This window comes from Maylandia zebra, linkage group LG4 (genome assembly GCF_041146795.1).
Source record: "Maylandia zebra isolate NMK-2024a linkage group LG4, Mzebra_GT3a, whole genome shotgun sequence".
Lineage (NCBI taxonomy): Eukaryota > Metazoa > Chordata > Actinopteri > Cichliformes > Cichlidae > Maylandia > Maylandia zebra.
The window spans coordinates 5,477,020-5,493,510 of NC_135170.1; the positions used below are offsets into that span (position 1 = coordinate 5,477,020).

At 43.0% G+C, this 16,491-nt stretch overlaps 1 protein-coding gene and 1 long non-coding RNA gene across 4 annotated transcripts in view; one reads left to right on the forward strand and one right to left on the reverse strand.

Annotated features, from left to right (window-relative positions):
• nsfa (N-ethylmaleimide-sensitive factor a) overlaps nt 1-16,491 on the reverse strand; it is an 82,898-nt gene that overhangs the window by 54,335 nt on the left and 12,072 nt on the right. The gene's annotated exons all lie outside the window — the stretch shown is intronic.
• Nucleotides 5,077-6,260, forward strand: LOC106675780 (uncharacterized). Its single transcript, XR_001342076.3, has 3 exons — nt 5,077-5,195; nt 5,271-5,337; nt 5,862-6,260. It is a non-coding gene; the product is annotated as an uncharacterized LOC106675780 (long non-coding RNA).

The following is a 16,491-nucleotide window of genomic DNA, read 5'->3' on the forward strand; positions in this document are numbered from 1 at the left end:
TGAGGAGGCTGGAGCCGGACCGGGCGATGCAGAAGCGGAGGCCGGACCGGGCAAAGCAGCTGATGAGGATGCTGAAGCTGGACCGGGCAAAGCAGCTGATGAGGATGCTGAAGCTGGACCGGGCAAAGCAGCTGATGAGGATGCGGAGGCTGGACCAGGCAAAGCAGCTGATGAGGATGCGGAGGCTGGACCAGGCGAGGATGAAGACACGGAGGCTGGACCAGGCGAGGATGAAGACACGGAGGCTGGACCAGGCGAGGGCGTGGAGGATGCAGACGGAGGCGCTGCAGCAGGTGGCGGCATGGATGAAACTGCTGCTGCAAGCGTGGATGAGGCTGCTGGTGGAGCAGCTGGTGGCTGGATGGGCTCCTCGGGCCCCCCAGCTGACGAGGCAGATGGCTGGACGGGCTCCTCGGGCCCCCCAGCAAAAACAGTCTCAGAACCAGTGGGCACTGGAGCCCCTGGCACACACAGAACAGAACCAGCAGGTGCGGAGACCTCTGGCAGGAACGCAACAGAACCAGCAGGTGCGGAGACCTCTGGCAGGAACGCAACAGGACCAGCAGGCACACGGGCCTCTGGCAGGAACGCAACAGGACCAGCAGGCACACGGGCCTCTGGCAGGGACGCAACAGAACCAGCAGGCACGGGGACCTCTGGCAGGGAAAAAACAGGTAGCGCTGGCTTCTTTACATCCAGGGGGCCAGAGTTAACTGAATGCTGACATCTAACCTCTGGGGAGGCCCTGGAGAGAGCAAAAGTCACAAAGGTAGCCAGGTCTTGTGGAGCAACAAAAGTCTGTGTGGGGCTATCCTCCTCCTGAAAACGAGTGGGTGGAGATGGTGGCTGAGGTGCAGGCAGTGCTAGTGGCTGAGGTGCTGGCAATACAAGAGAGTGCACTGAACTCGACTGAACTGACTGGAGAACAGGAGGAGACTGAACCGGGGACTGCCGGGCAGCTAACTGAGCTTCTGGCTGAAGAGGTGTTTGTAGCAAACGTAAAGAGGGTGGTGGCCTATGTTCTCCTGAGCCTCCAGAGCACAGTTTAACCCGCTGGATGGGCTCAGAGAAAACAGTTTTCCTTGGGTTCCCCTGCTCTGAGTGGGCAGGTAAAAAACAGTCTTTAGCAGGCAGGCTGAGCTCGTCTGGGCTCTTAGTAGAAATAGGAGACAAAGACGGCTCGGCTGAGCTGCCAGTGGGGGGAAGAGCAGGCTGCACTAGCCCAATAGGGTCAGGAGACGCTAGTTTAGCAGCAACAAGCGCTTCTCTGGAATTTTTAGTCTCTGGGTTAACCTTCGGTTTGCAGTGTATGGTTCTAAGCTCCAAAGGAGAATGAACAAAGTCCTTTAAATCCCCTGAGAGGGAACAGCCCCCCGCAGACGAGACAGAAAAAGTGTTCTTGTCACTCACCCCAGCCGGCTGCTCAGAAGTTCCCGAATCCAGTTGAGGTAAGGGGTGCCGGCGGCGTGAGCGGCGTTTCCTCCCAGACGAGGGAACGGAAGTGGCGGAGGAAACTTGTGATGGCGGAGGGATGACAACTTGCTCCTCATCCTCTGACCACATCGCTGCCAAGAAGGAGGCCGGTGAATTTGGCTCGGAACAGCACGCGGAGGAATCCCGCGGCAGAGGAGTGGAGACGCCTCTCCCCCGTGACCGTCGCTGCTGCGTAGCGCGAAGCTCCGTGCTCCGCGGCTGCTGCTGCGGTGGCTTCGGGTTAGCAAACTGGGAGCGGGCAAAAGCCGCGAGTTCCCGAGCTTGTAGCACCTCCTGGGCTTCGTGCAGCTGGTCCATATAGCCCATAAATCCTCTCAGCTGGCGCAGGTGAGGATTTCCCTCCAGGACGGCTTTGATGGCGTTAATCCCAACCACTATAGTCTTAGTGTCTTTGGTGTGGGAAATCCGCTTCATCAAACCTTGGATGCGGGAGAGGTCATACTCCCGGGACGAGTCCGCTGGGTCCTGGTTGTGGTCGCATCGTTCTGTCATGTCTGAGTGTGGGCAGGCAGGAAGAGAGGACCCAAAATGCAGGACTCACTGAGGCGGAAGTAATTCAAAACACACAGCTTTATTGCTGATAAGAAGCAGAACAGAAAAACACTAACTAAACTGGAAGAACGGAATGAGTAGGCAGGAAGGCTGGCTGGCAAACGGAGCACACGGAGGAAGCGAGGGTAAACAGACGTTAACGATGCGACACCGAGTAGGGGAAGACACAGACACTAAATACAAGAGGTGAACGGAGCAAAGAGGAAACAGCTGGGAGACACGGCTGACGTTGATTACACTGACGAGACAGGGAGAGCACAAAGCTGAACGCACTGACAAAGGGCACAGACCTACAAAATAAAACAGGAAGCACACGCCAGACAGAGACAGACTCGTAAACAGGCATAATGACGTCATGGACAAACAGAGGGACATACGGGCAGAGAAGACTAAGCACAGGCAACCTAAACCAAACATAAGGGCAAGATAACAAAACCTAAACCAGAAATAATCATCATCAACATCATCATCAGATAACTAAAGAATCAGAATATAATTGTAATCAAAACAGTATCACCAGAGAATAACTAATCCATAATGCAAAATAAACCAAAACATAAGAAACTCAAAATACTGGGTCGACCCGACCCAGGACCGTGACAGTGTTAAAAACGGACACACTCACGTCTTCAACCCAGCTGTGGTGCAAAAACGACCGGTTGAAGTGCCACAAAAACTGTGTTGTACAAGTATGTGCAAGTATGTGCCATTAGACACCATGCTTTTAAGGTTATAAGAGCTGGGTGCAATAACCTCAATTTTATCTGAATTTAGAAGCAGGAAGTTTCTGGAAACTTCTGCCACTTGTATTGGCAATCTCTGTTTAAGTAATAATAATAATAATGGATTGGATTTATATAGCACTTTTCAAGGCACCCAAAGCGCTTTACAATGCCACTATTCATTCACTCTCACATTCACACACTGGTAGAGGCAGCTACGGTTGTAGCCGCAGCTGCCCTGGGGCAGACTGACAGAAGCGTGGCTGCCATATCGCGCCATTGGCCCCTCTGGCCAACACCAGTAGGCGGTAGGGTAAAGTGTCTTGCCCAAGGACACAACGACCAGGACAGAGAGCCCGGGGATCGAACAGGCGACCTTCCGGTTATAGATACGCTTCCCAGCCCCCTGAGCCAAGTGAAAGTGAAGGAACATATATTGACAAGTAAATCATCAGCTTTGCTTTGCCTTTACCACAGCAGACCGATACAGTGTCCACATCAACGCTTATGACTCATCAATCCATCTCTTGCTCCTCTCTCCCTTCACTAATGAACAAGACCCTGACATCCTTAAACTTCTTCACTTGGAGCCGTAACTCATTCCTGACCCAGAGTGAGGCTCAACATTTTTCTGGTTGAGGATAACAACCTTAGACTCGAGAACACATCTGCTAAATTGCCCTAGTGCATGCTGGAGGTCACTAGCTGGTGAAGCAAGAAGAACTACATGTCCACATGTACGAAGAACATGAACCTGAGGCCACCGAAGGAGAAATGTTCTCCTACTTGACTGTGCCAAGAAATTGTACCCATAAAAGTTATAAACAGAATTGGTGACAAATGGCAATCCTATGGAGTGTAGCTCTCACTTTACTACCAGCAATGCAAACCAATCTCACTACAGTATTACAGGGACTTTATTGCCAGTATAGGCCAGTCACCATGTCTCCCATAGGATACTCCGAGGTACACGGTCAGTTGCCTTTTCCAAGTCCACAAAACACATGAAGAGTAGTTGGGTAAACTCCCATGCACTTTCTCATAACCTTGAGAGGATTAGTCCAGTGTCCCACAACTAGGACGGAAACTGCTTTGCTCTTCCTGGATCCAAGATTCCACTAGTGGACAGATTATACTGGCATAGAGCTTCCTGGAGAGACCGAGGAGTGTGTTTTCTCTGAAACCTCTTGAAAATGGGGACCAAATCACCTGGTCTGCCAGTGCAGAGGCAATATCCCCAAATTCCACACAGTGCTGCAGAGGTGTGTCATTGAAGACAGCCCTACAACATCCAGAGCACTGTTTCCTGGTGAGGGAACAGTGAATCCCTTCCCTCCCCAAAGACCCGTCAGCATAGAGGTTTTTGACCATTCCAGTGACCTCACCCACAGTGATGGGTGAGTCTAAGCATTTCTCCCTAGACTCAGCTTCCACTACACAAGATGTGTTAGTGGAATTGAGGAGATCATCAAAGCTTCATCCCCTTTCTGAGTCGCCTGACGATATCCCAGAATTGCCTCAAGGCCAACCAGAAGTCCTGCTCACAGTCCTGCTTTAGCTAGTGCTAGGGCTGCCTTTCACTTGGCCTGTCTACAAGAGTCCCACAAGCCAGCCAAGTTTGATAGGGCTCCTTTAGCTTTATAGTTCTCTTCATCTCTGGCATCCACCATCTGTTTCAGGTATTAGCACTACAACAGGCACCAACCACCTTGCAGCCACAGCACCTTGGTTTGGAACAAAGTCCACTTGGACTCAATGTTTCCAGCCACCCTTAAGCTACTTTGAAGCTCTGCTGATGGTGGAATATGAAACTCTTGCAGACCAGGGCCTTCTCCAGATGCTCCCAACTCACCCTAACCACATGTTTGGATACACCAAGTCTGTTCAGCATCCTCCCTTGTTACCTGACCCAACTCACAACCAGGTGCTGATCAGCTGACAGCTCTGATCCTCTTTTCACCCAAGTGCCCAAGACATACAGCTACAGGTCTGATGATTGCTAGACTCTTCATCAACCTGTGACCTGGGGTGTTATGGTGAAAAGTGGACTTGTGTACAGCCTTATACTCAAACATGGTATTTGTTGTTGCCCATTCAAACATTTACGTCTCTCCTTCAGCAATTTAAAACTATATCTCTTATAAAACCTATAAGAGATATAGTTTTGATACACTATTATAGCAAATTATACCTTGTAAAACTTTTCCTTACTGTGTACCAAACTTGGGGTTGTTTGGGGTGTGGGGGCCTGTAACCCCTATAGACATGGTTACTAGTATTTTCTTGTTTTTACCTGGTATTATTATTTCTGACACCCCTTGAACACACTTTGATTTTCCGTAGTTCAGTGAATGCAACAAAAGCACGTTGCTGCATTAAGCTAGGCAAAACGGAGCAAGACACCGAGAGCAAATAACAAGCTACACAGTGAGTCTTTTGGTATAAAATAAGTGTTATAAAGTATTTTCAACAGTCTCTAACTTAAAGTTATGTACTTTTCAGAGGCCTTTATGTGTTTTACTCTCGACCAAAACCAGGCAGAGCGTGTATTTGTTTCTTGGGAATTCCGGTGAGTTACTAGAGATGATAAGTTAGCAGGAAAACTTATGCTAATTTTACATGTGGTAAACACTGCAACAGTGCGAATTCCGTATTGTCTAAAAAAAGCTAAAACCAGTCGGAGTACTTGAATCGTGTGTGAAATGGAATGTCGTATTTTATTTTATTGTCTATTTGATTGGGCATCTTCACAAATGTGCAAAACTAATGCAGGATGCACTTCTCTTTTAGCCATAAATGTTGTCCAGTGCCTTTTCTGCACTTTGTCATTTCAGTTATAGGTTAATACATGTAAATAAGTTATTTAAAACTAGTTACGTTACAAACATTTCATGATGTGATTACATATGCCTTAAAAAGGGGTATTTAAATACAATTGATTGTAATGCTGTAAAGCAATACAAATGGAATTCATAGAGACAGAACAATGTTAAAACGACAGTGTACTTGATTTTGAAAACTTTATGAGATCTCATGTTATTTAGAAAAACTGTTAAGAACTATTTTGTTTATTGCTCTGTACTGTATGTGCAGACTGGTTTTTTGTGATCCTGGATCTGAAGTGGTTCTGGATATGGATGGCGAGCCAGACCCTGTGAAAACTCTTGGCGAATCCAAAAGCAGTGTGGCCAGCTGTTCTGGATGCAGGAGTAGAGCTACAGTCTGAATTACTTCGAATCGCAGGATTTCAGATAAGCAAGAGCAAAAACTGCTTACTTCATACGGATTGTTTCTCTGGGAAACTATTGAACTCCCAATATCCTGCTCATCAGGAGTCAGGTCTAAAGAGACTACTTATTTTATTTTATTTTGTTGTTATTTTCAAAAGAGCGCTCTTCTCTGTTGATCTTCTGTTAATTTTCTATGCTGTTTACATTGGATTATTGCACCACTGTAACATTGTAATAAATCTGCCGGCTGTTCAACACTCAATTCTCTCAAATTTATTTTACTCCTCTCGAATCTAGTCTATAAGTTTAACCCTACTATACTAAGCAGGTGTTACAGGGCCTATCCCTCTTATTATAGTACAAAGAGCTGGGTCCACCTGAACCAGTCCTCAAACTGGTGCATCACAAACCCAACACAGTTACAGATACACTCACAACTCATTGTTTCTAAAGTTCATTAAATTCCATCACAGGTTTGGACTCACTGATCCTACGTGGACAAAATTGATTTTTAATCACACTTTGGTAAACAATTATATTGATTATTACAGATAATAATGAACCCTTAGTAATGCTGCAGTTTATGTCTGTGTCATTAGTGTGTTTAAAGAATGTGCTAAAAATTATTATATACAGATAAGACAAATGAGAGTGTTACCCTTTGATGCCTGATGATGGTAACTAGTTTCAGTCTGGACACACCTTTACAATGGCTACTCACATTTCAAGGAATAACAGAACAATGGCATAAGCACAGAATGGATAATAAGAGTTAAATATTCCAGCAGTTACTGCAGTGCAATTATTTTTTTCAGTTCATCCTGGGTATACTTGTCAACCTGCGCATTTCCAGGTGTGTATGCCCCAGGACAGCTGTGGCTACAACTGTGGTTTGCCTTCACCAGTGTGTGAATGTGAGAGTGAATGAATAGTGGAATTGTAAAGCGATTTGGGTGCCTAGAAAAGCGCTATATAAATGCAATCCATTATTATTATTATTATTATTATTATTAGTGTATGTATGTGTTTCTCACTGTTTGCACTGTTGTGCATCCATTTATCAGCTGTGTGCTTTAATGTTAGTATCTGTGTGTTGCTGTGTTGGCTGCCCAACAGCAGAAAGCAGCTATCTAAATATAGCTGCAGCTCAGGGCTCACAGAGGAAGGCCCTTCACACATCCAGGGATTAACCATTACTCTGTCTGACTCACACAAAGACACGCACTTAGACACTCCCACTCTAAACACAAACGTACAAGTATTTGATGCACACACAGTATGCATAGAGAAGACATACACATAAGTGGCTGTCACACTGAAGGACTGACGTTAAGTAATTTTATAATTTAGTTAATTAATATGTAGATAAAATGAAAAATATTCCAATAATGAATATCTACGAGGACCAAAATAAAAGTGCTAACAGAAATGAATGTTAAAAATTAGGTTTATAAAAAACAGAAGACCATCTTTTCCTCTTTACGTCAACAGTGTAATAGATTACACTCAAGGTTAATTTGAACAAACGAGGGCTATATATTAAATTAATGTTTTTAAAATTGATGATCTAGAAGGTACGGCAATAGCAAGGAAGAATGGCAACATCAGGTAGTAGTGAGAAACATTGGACAACACCTTGGCATATTTAGTAATGCTAGAAGGAAAATACATCTATCAGTTCTTTGGCTTTACATGTGTATCAGGACATAATAAAAATAATTTGGTCTTAAAATGATTTAGATACATCAGATGAAAAACTGCAGATGACTAATTACTCAGTCTAATAATTTAATATTTAATATAAACTAAGTCAAACACTGATAGAAATTCAATTGTCCATTTGCTGCTGTGCTTGTCCAGCTGCATGACCCAATTTTAGCCAAGCTTTAGATGTCAGACAGATGGGCTCACATTTGACTCTAGAATACTTTGGAGTCTTGTGACTGCAAAACAAGCCCAAATCATCACCCCTCCACCGTGATTGAGAGTTATGATGAGGTGTTTGAATTCATGCTACTGTACATTATGGCCAAAAATTCAGTTGAATTTAATTTTTATTTATATTGCGCCAAATCACAACAACAGTTGCCTCAAGGTACTTAAGCTAGTAATAATAATACAGAGAAAACCCCAATAATCAGATGACCCCCTTTGAACAAACACTTGGCAACAGTGGGAAGGAAAACAGGAAGAGATCTCTGGCAGAACCAGAACCTAATTCCTATAGAACAGTAAAGGTTTACTTAGTTTTTACACACACTGTTAAATAAATAATGACACCCCCATCACCCTCCTCCCCCTCCCTTTCTCCCTCCTCCCCACACCTGAAATTCACTGAAGAGATGATGGAGCGGGTCAATGCTGGGCTCAGATCTACCCCCCGGCCCAATCCCTCTTTGTCCCCCATAAACCCCCCACCAAAGCAGCCAAAGGTTCGCCACCGAGCCCCACCCTCAACAGAGCAATCGAAGTCACATTGCCCAGCCTCGCCCCCCTTAGTTCCTCCTTACCACCTTCATGCTTTGTCTCCGCAGTCTGATGTGTGATATGTGAAGGGTCCGGGCTGCGAGGATTATGGCAGTGGTGACTTTTCCCAGGAGAAGCTGGGACCCTGTTTACTAGAAGGTTTTAAAATTTCTGTACTTTTAGGTGACAGGAGACATGTGGCCTGGTCAAAACACAGAGAGCTGCACTCTAAAAGATCTTTAAATATAGTAAACATACCTCGTGTGCCACAGACTGCTCCCAAACACGAGGGGACAAGTAATGCCTCTAAAACACTTAAGTTGGCTTTATTAAACGTTAGATCTTTAGCTGGGAAAACATTTTTAATTAATGATTTAATCACTGAGCACAGCCTTGATTTTATGTTTTTAACTGAAACTTGGTTGGACCAAAGTAACAGTGGAGCTGTTCTCATCGAGACGACCCCTCCTAACTACAGTTTTATCAGTGAGGCCAGGGTGAGCAGGAGAGGAGGAGGGGTTGCTGTCTTATTTAATGAATCATTTCAATGTAAGCAGCTATCTCCTGGAAGTTTTCAGTCTTTTGAATATGTGGCTTTACAGCTGAAGGCCCCATCCAAAGTTGTGTTTCTTAATGTTTACAGGCCTCCCAAATACTGCACAGACTTTTTTAATGACCTCAGTGAACTGCTGTCTGTGATCTGTGTTGATTTCGACTGTGTAATTATTGTTGGGGATTTTAACATCCATGTGGACAACCCTCAGGACAAAGGGACTAAAGACCTGAGTAACACTCTGGGCAACTTTGGGCTGACTCAGCATGTAACAGAGGCCACACATAATAGAGGACACACTCTTGACCTACTGATCTCCAAGAGCCTGAGCATTTCAAACATTACTGTGTCTGATGTGGGCTTATCTGATCATTACTGTGTTTTCTTTGAAAGTAAAATCTCAGCCCACACAAATATATCAACAGCAGTGATCACAAAACGGTGTATAACTGAAGACAGTAGTGAGATCTTTAACCAGGTCTTCCCATTAACACCTGACCTGTCCAAAGGTTCAGTCAACGAGCTCGTCAATAGCTTTAATGCAAAAATGTTAAATGTAATGGACACTATTGCCCCCATTAAGGTGAAGGTTATCTCTGGAAGGAAAAAGTCTCCATGGAGAAACTCCACACTAGTGAAAAATGAAAAAAGAGAGTGTAGGAAAGCTGAGCGCAGATGGAGAAAAACAAACCTCCAGGTTCATTATGACATCTATAAAGAGAAACTTCCATCCATCCATTCGCTTCCGCTTATCCTTTTTCAGGGGCGCTGGAGCCTATCCCAGCTGTCATAGGGCGAGAGGCGGGGTACACCCTGGACAGGTCGCCAGTCTGTCGCAGGGCCAACATACAGGGACAGACAACCATTCGCACTCACTTTCATTCGCACCTAGTGACAATTTGGGTTATCCAATTAACCTATCCCCACTAAGTGCATGTCTTTGGACGGTGGGAGGAAGCCGGAGTACCCGGAGGGAACCCACGCAAACACGGGGAGAACATGCAAACTCCACACAGAAAGACCCCGGCCTGATGTTGGAATTGAACTCAGGACCTTCTTGCTGTGCGGCAACAGTGCTAACCACCGTGCCACCGTGCTGCCTAAAGAGAAACTTCACAATTGTAATTTACAACTGAGGAGTGCAAGAAGGTCCTACTTCTCTGACATCATCACTAAAAACAGCCATAATGCTCGGGTCTTATTTTCTACAGTTGACAGGCTAACAAACCCTCCTGTGCCAGTGGCAGCTGAACTTCATTCAACCATGGCCTGCAATGACTTTGCCAAATTCTTCACAGACAAAATCCAAAAGATTAGACAAGCAGTTGGTACATCAACAGCAGATCCAGGATATGTACTGTGTCCACCGAAAAACTGTTTAAACACCATGAAACAGTTTCAACCTATTAACAGCAAAGACCTGGAGGACATCTTAGGTCAACTGAACTCCTCCTCTTGCTGTTTAGATGTCCTGCCAACAAGTTTTTTCAAAAAGGTCTCAAAGACTTTAGAGTCAGACCTGTTACAGATCGTCAACTTTTCTTTATTATCAGGTGTGTTTCCAGAATCACTAAAAACTGCTGTAATCAAACCTATACTGAAAAAGGACAATCTTGACAAGACACAAATGAACAACTACAGGCCGATCTCAAATCTCCCATTTTTAAGTAAGATCATTGAAAAAGCAGTTTCTCAACAGCTCAATTACTTCTTAAAACAGAATAACTGCTACGATGCCTTCCAGTCAGGTTTTAGACAGAACCACAGCACTGAAACCGCTCTGACCAAAGTGTTTAATGACATATGTCTGAACACAGACAGTGGAAAAATGTCAGTCCTAGTTTTACTGGATCTCAGTGCAGCATTTGATACAGTTGACCACAACATATTACTCAAACGACTGGAGAACTGGGCAGGTCTTTCAGGAACTGTACTAAACTGGTTCAAAACATACTTAGAAAACAGGAAATACTTTGTATCAATAGGTAACTTCACATCTGAGCAGACAAGTATCACATGTGGAGTTCCCCAAGGTTCCATCTTGGGACCCCCTCTGTTTAACATTTACATGCTCCCACTGGCACAGATTATAAAGAACAACAAAATAAACTACCACAGCTATGCAGATGACACACAAATATATATCACAATGTCACCAGGAGACCGAGGCCCTGTACAGGCTCTTGGTAAATGCATTGAGGAAATTAATGACTGGTTGTGCCACAATTTTCTCCAGCTAAACAAAAACAAAACTGAGGTAATAGTCTTTGGCGCCAAAGAAAAACAATTACAGGTCACCAGAGAACTTCAATCTATACATCTAAAAACCACAAACCAGGCGAGAAATTTGGGTGTAGTGATGGATGCAGACCTAAACTTAGAAAAACACATTAAGACAATAACAAAATCAGCTTACTATCACCTCAAGAATATTTCAAGGATAAAAGATCTGATGTCTCAACAGGACCTGGAAAAACTAGTCCATGCATTCATTTTTAGTAGGCTTGATTACTGTAACAGCATCTTTACAGGTCTACCTAAAAAATCAGTCAGACAACTACAGCTCATTCAGAACTCTGCTGCTCGAGTCCTCACTAAGACCAAAAAAGTGGACCACATCAGTCCAGCTCTGAGGTCTTTACACTGGCTGCCTGTCCGTCAGAGGATAGACTTTAAAGTTCTGATGCTGGTCTATAAAGCTCTGAATGGTTTAGGACCGAAATACATCAGTGACCTCCTGACCCAGTATGAACCTTCCAGATCCCTCAGGTCATCTGGATCCGGTCTTTTATCAGTTCCCAGAGTCAGAACCAGACACGGAGAAGCTGCATTCAGCTTTTATGCTCCTTATATCTGGAACAAACTCCCAGAAAGCCTCAGATCAGCTGAAACACTCAATTTATTTAAATCCAGGTTGAAGACTCACCTATTCTCAGCTGCATTTGAATAAAGCACCAAATCCACACTTTTAAGCTTAAATTTCAAAACTTACACTAACTACTGATCTTATCTATTTCTGATTTTATCTGTTTTGATTTTATATACTGTTTTGTTTGTTTGTTAAGCTTAAATTTCAAAACTTACATTAACTACTGATTTTATCTACTGTTCTGATTTTATCTGTTTTGATTTTATATACTGTTTTGTTTGTTTGTTTGTTTGTTAAGTGGGTTTAGAGCTCTGGGTAGCTCCCCAGCTGGGTCTAGACTGGGTCTAGAGAGTATTTTAAATTCAGAGAATTTAAAATAGAAAGTAGCTCGTCCACAGAAGGACTGGTAGCTCCCCTTACGATAAGGGTTCAGATCGCGCGAACAGGTGTGGGATTAGAGCTCTGGGTAGCTCCCCAACTGGGTCTAGACTGGGTCTAGAGAGTATTTTAAATTCAGGGAATTTAAAATAGAAAGTAGCTCGTCCACAGAAGGACTGGTAGCTCCCCTTACGATAAGGGTTCAGATCGCGCGAACAGGTGTGAAATGTGTGTGTTTAGTTAGTTTGTTTGTTTGCTTGTTTTAATCAATTTTAAATCATGCTTTTTATTTGTTTTTGTTTCTAATGTCTCTGTAAAGCACTTTGAATCACCTTGTTGTTGAATTGTGCTATACAAATAAATTTGCCTTGCCTTGCCTAATATATCATATTACAGACTTCATCTGAGCTTGTATTTACCTAATATTAAAACCTCCTAATGACCCGATTATTATTATGTCCTGAGACATAAAATCTTAGACTTTAATTAAGGTGTAGCTTCGTTTTACTATAACTGTAAATATGATGATGTAACATAAAATGTTTTAAATCTCTGGCAGTGTTTTGGTAAGTGCTGTAAATGAGACTGTAAGCTGCTGTAAACATAACTGTTATAGGTGAGCTGTTCCACAACAAGCATTACTGTCTGGCCTAAATCTCACTGAAACCACATTAATATGAGTTTCTGTTTGAATTAGCATGAAATTCTATCATCATGAGCAGATATAGAAATTCAGTTGTGATCATTAATAAAAATAGATCATTATAGCAATCCGGTTGGGAAAAATGCGGCCTCATTAAAATGCTGCTTTCTTATCAATTGTAGAAAGGTTTACCGTGTTTCTCAATTTACTTTCGATGCCATTACATTCAGAAGGAGAGTTTAATTTTGAAAAGGTATCTTTCATTCCTATTGATTGCCACTTGCATCAACATAATTTGCTCATTTAACTCTATCTCCATAACATGGCTCCACAAGAGGAATGGCCAGGGATGAATAATCTTATTGCAAGACTTGACAAGGTGTAAAATGATGAAAGACCCAGGAATAACCAAGCTGTGCAAAATCAGTCATAGTTCTACCAATCAGAAATGCAGTTCCCATCCCAGATTAACGCTACAGACTCTGAAAGGCAAGTTCCTTGGCAGCGGGATCATCTGGATATGGATGGCATCCCAGATGGATGTCCTCATTTGCTGTTTGGCACAAAATGTCAAGATTATAATTTGTTAAGAATGTTATAATTCAATTCAATTTTATTCATATAGCGCCAAATCACAACAAAAGTCGCCTCAAGGCGCTTCATAGATATAGAGAAAAACCCAACAATCATATGACCCCCTATGAGCAAGCACTTTGGCGACAGTGGGAAGGAAAAACTCCCTTTTAACAGGAAGAAACCTCTGGCAGAACCAGGCTCAGGGAGGGGCGGGGCCATCTGCTGTGATTGGTTGAGGTGAGAGAAGGAAGACAGGACAAAGACATGCTGTGGAAGAGAGACAGAGGTTAATAACAGATATGATTCAATGCAGAGAGGTCTGTGAACACATAGTGAGTGAGAAAGGTGACTGGAAAGGAAAAACTCAATGCATCATGGGAATCCCCGGCAGCCTACGTCTATTGCAGCATAACTAAGGGAGGATTCAGGGTCACCTGGTCCAGTCCTAACTATATGCTTTAGAAAAAAAGGAAAGTTTTAAGCCTAATCTTAAAAGTAGAGATAGTGTCTGTCTCCCGAATCCAAACTGGAAGCTGGTTCCACAGAAGAGGGGCCTGAAAACTGAAGGCTCTGCCTCTCATTCTACTTTTAAATACTCTAGGAACAACAAGTAGGCCTGCAGAGCGAGAGCGAAGTACTCTAATAGGGTGATATGGTACTACAAGGTCATTAAGATAAGATGGGGCCTGATTATTTAAGACCTTGTATGTGAGGAGCAGGATTTTGAATTCTAGATTTAACAGGAAGCCAATGAAGGGAAGCCAAAACAGGAGAAATATGCTCTCTCTTTCTAGTCCCTGTCAGGACTCTTGCAGCAGCATTTTGGATTAACTGAAGGCTTTTCAGGGAGTTTTTTGGACATCCTGATAATAATGAATCACAGTAGTCCAGCCTGGAAGTAATAAATGCATGAACTAGTTTTTCAGCGTCACTCTGAGACAGGATATTTCTAATTTTAGAGATGTTGCGCAAATGGAAGAACGCAGTCTTACATATTTGTTTAATATGTGCGTTGAAGGACATGTCCTGGTCAAAAATGACTCCAAGGTTCCTCACAGTGTTACTGGAGGCCAAGGTAATGCCATCCAGAGTAAGAATCTGGTTGGATACCATATTTCTAAGCTTTTCAGGGCCGAGTACAATAACCTCAGTTTGATCTGAATTAAGAAGCAGAAAGGTAGCGGCCATCCAGGTCTTTATGTCTTTAAGACATTCCTGTAGTTTAACTAATTGGTGTGTGTTATCTGGCTTCATGGACAGATAGAGCTGGGTGTCATCTGCATAGCAGTGAAAATTTATGCTATGTCTTCTAATGATGCAGCCTAAGGGAAGCATGTATAATGTAAACAGAACTGGTCCTAGCACTGAACCCTGTGGAACTCCATAATTAACCTCAGTGTGTGAAGAGGACTCTCCATTTACATGTACAAACCAGAGTCTGTTAGATAGATATGATACAAACCACTGCAGCACAGTACCTGTAATACCTACAGCATGTTTTAATCGCTCTAATAGGATATTATGGTCGACAGTATTGAACGCTGCAGGACAAGCACAGAGATGAGTCCACTGTCAGAGGCCATAAGAAGATCATTTGTAACCTTCACTAAAGCTGTTTCTGTGCTGTGATGAGCTCTGAAACCTGACTGAAACTCTTCAAATAAACCATTCCTCTGCAGATGATCTGTTAGCTGTTTGACAACTACTCTTTCAAGGATTTCTGATATGAAAGGAAGGTTGGAGATTGGCCTATAATTAGCTAAGACTGCTGGGTCTAGAGATGCTTTTTAAGTAAAGGTTTAACTACAGCTAGCTTGAAGGCCTGTGGTACATAGCCGATTATTAGAGATAGGTTGATCATATTTAAGATCGAAGCATTAATTAATGGCAGGACTTCTTTGAGCAGTTTTGTAGGAATGGGGTCTAAAAGACACGTTGATGGTTTGGAGGAAGTAATTATTGAAGTTAACTCAGAAAGATCAATTAGAGAAAAAGAGTCTAACTTAACATCAATGGTACTAAGAGTAGCTGTAGATAATATTACATCTGTGGGATGATTATTGGTAATTTTTTCTCTAATGATAAAAATGTTATTTGTGAAGAAGTTCATGAAGTCATTACTAGTTAACGTTAAAGGGATGGTTGGCTCAAAAGAGCTCTGACTTTTTGTCAGCCTGGCTACAGTGCTGAAGAGAAACCTGGGGTTGTTCTTGTTTTCTTCAATCAGTGATGAATAGTAAGATGTTCTGGCTTTGCGGAGGGCTTTCTTATAAAGCAGCAAACTATTTCTCCAGGCTAAATGATGATCCTCTAAATTTGTGACACACCATTTCCTCTCCAGATTACGAGTCATCTGCTTTAGGCTACGTGTTTGAGAATTATACCACGGAGTCAGGTACTTCTGATTAGAGACCTTAGTTTTCACAGGAGCTACAGTATCCAGAGTTGTACGTAGTGAGGAGGTAAAATTATTAACAAGATAATCGACCTCTGTTGGAGTAGCGTTCAGATAGCTGCTCTGCTCTGTGTTGGTACAAGGCATTGAAGATGATAACAGTGGGTGGATTGTATTCTTAAACTTAGTTACAGCGCTTTCAGAAAGACATCTACTTTGATAAAGTCTACTCTCCACTGCTGTGTAATCAATTATTGTAAATGTAAATCTTATCAGGAAATAATCAGACAGGAGAGGGTTTTCAGGAAACACTGTTAAATGTTCAGTTTCTATGCCATATGTTAAAACAAGATCTAGAGTGTGATTAAAGTGGTGGGTAGGTTCTTTTACATTTTGAGAGAAGCCAATTGAGTCTAATAACAGATTAAATGCCATGTTGAGGCTGTCATTTTTAGCATCTACATGGATGTTAAAATCACCCACAATAATTATTTTATCTGAGCTGAGAACCAAATCAGATAAAAAGTCTGAGAAATCAGACAGAAACTCTGTGTAAGGCCCAGGTGGACAAGTAAGACTGGTTTCTGAGTTTTACAGCTGGGTGGACGAGGCT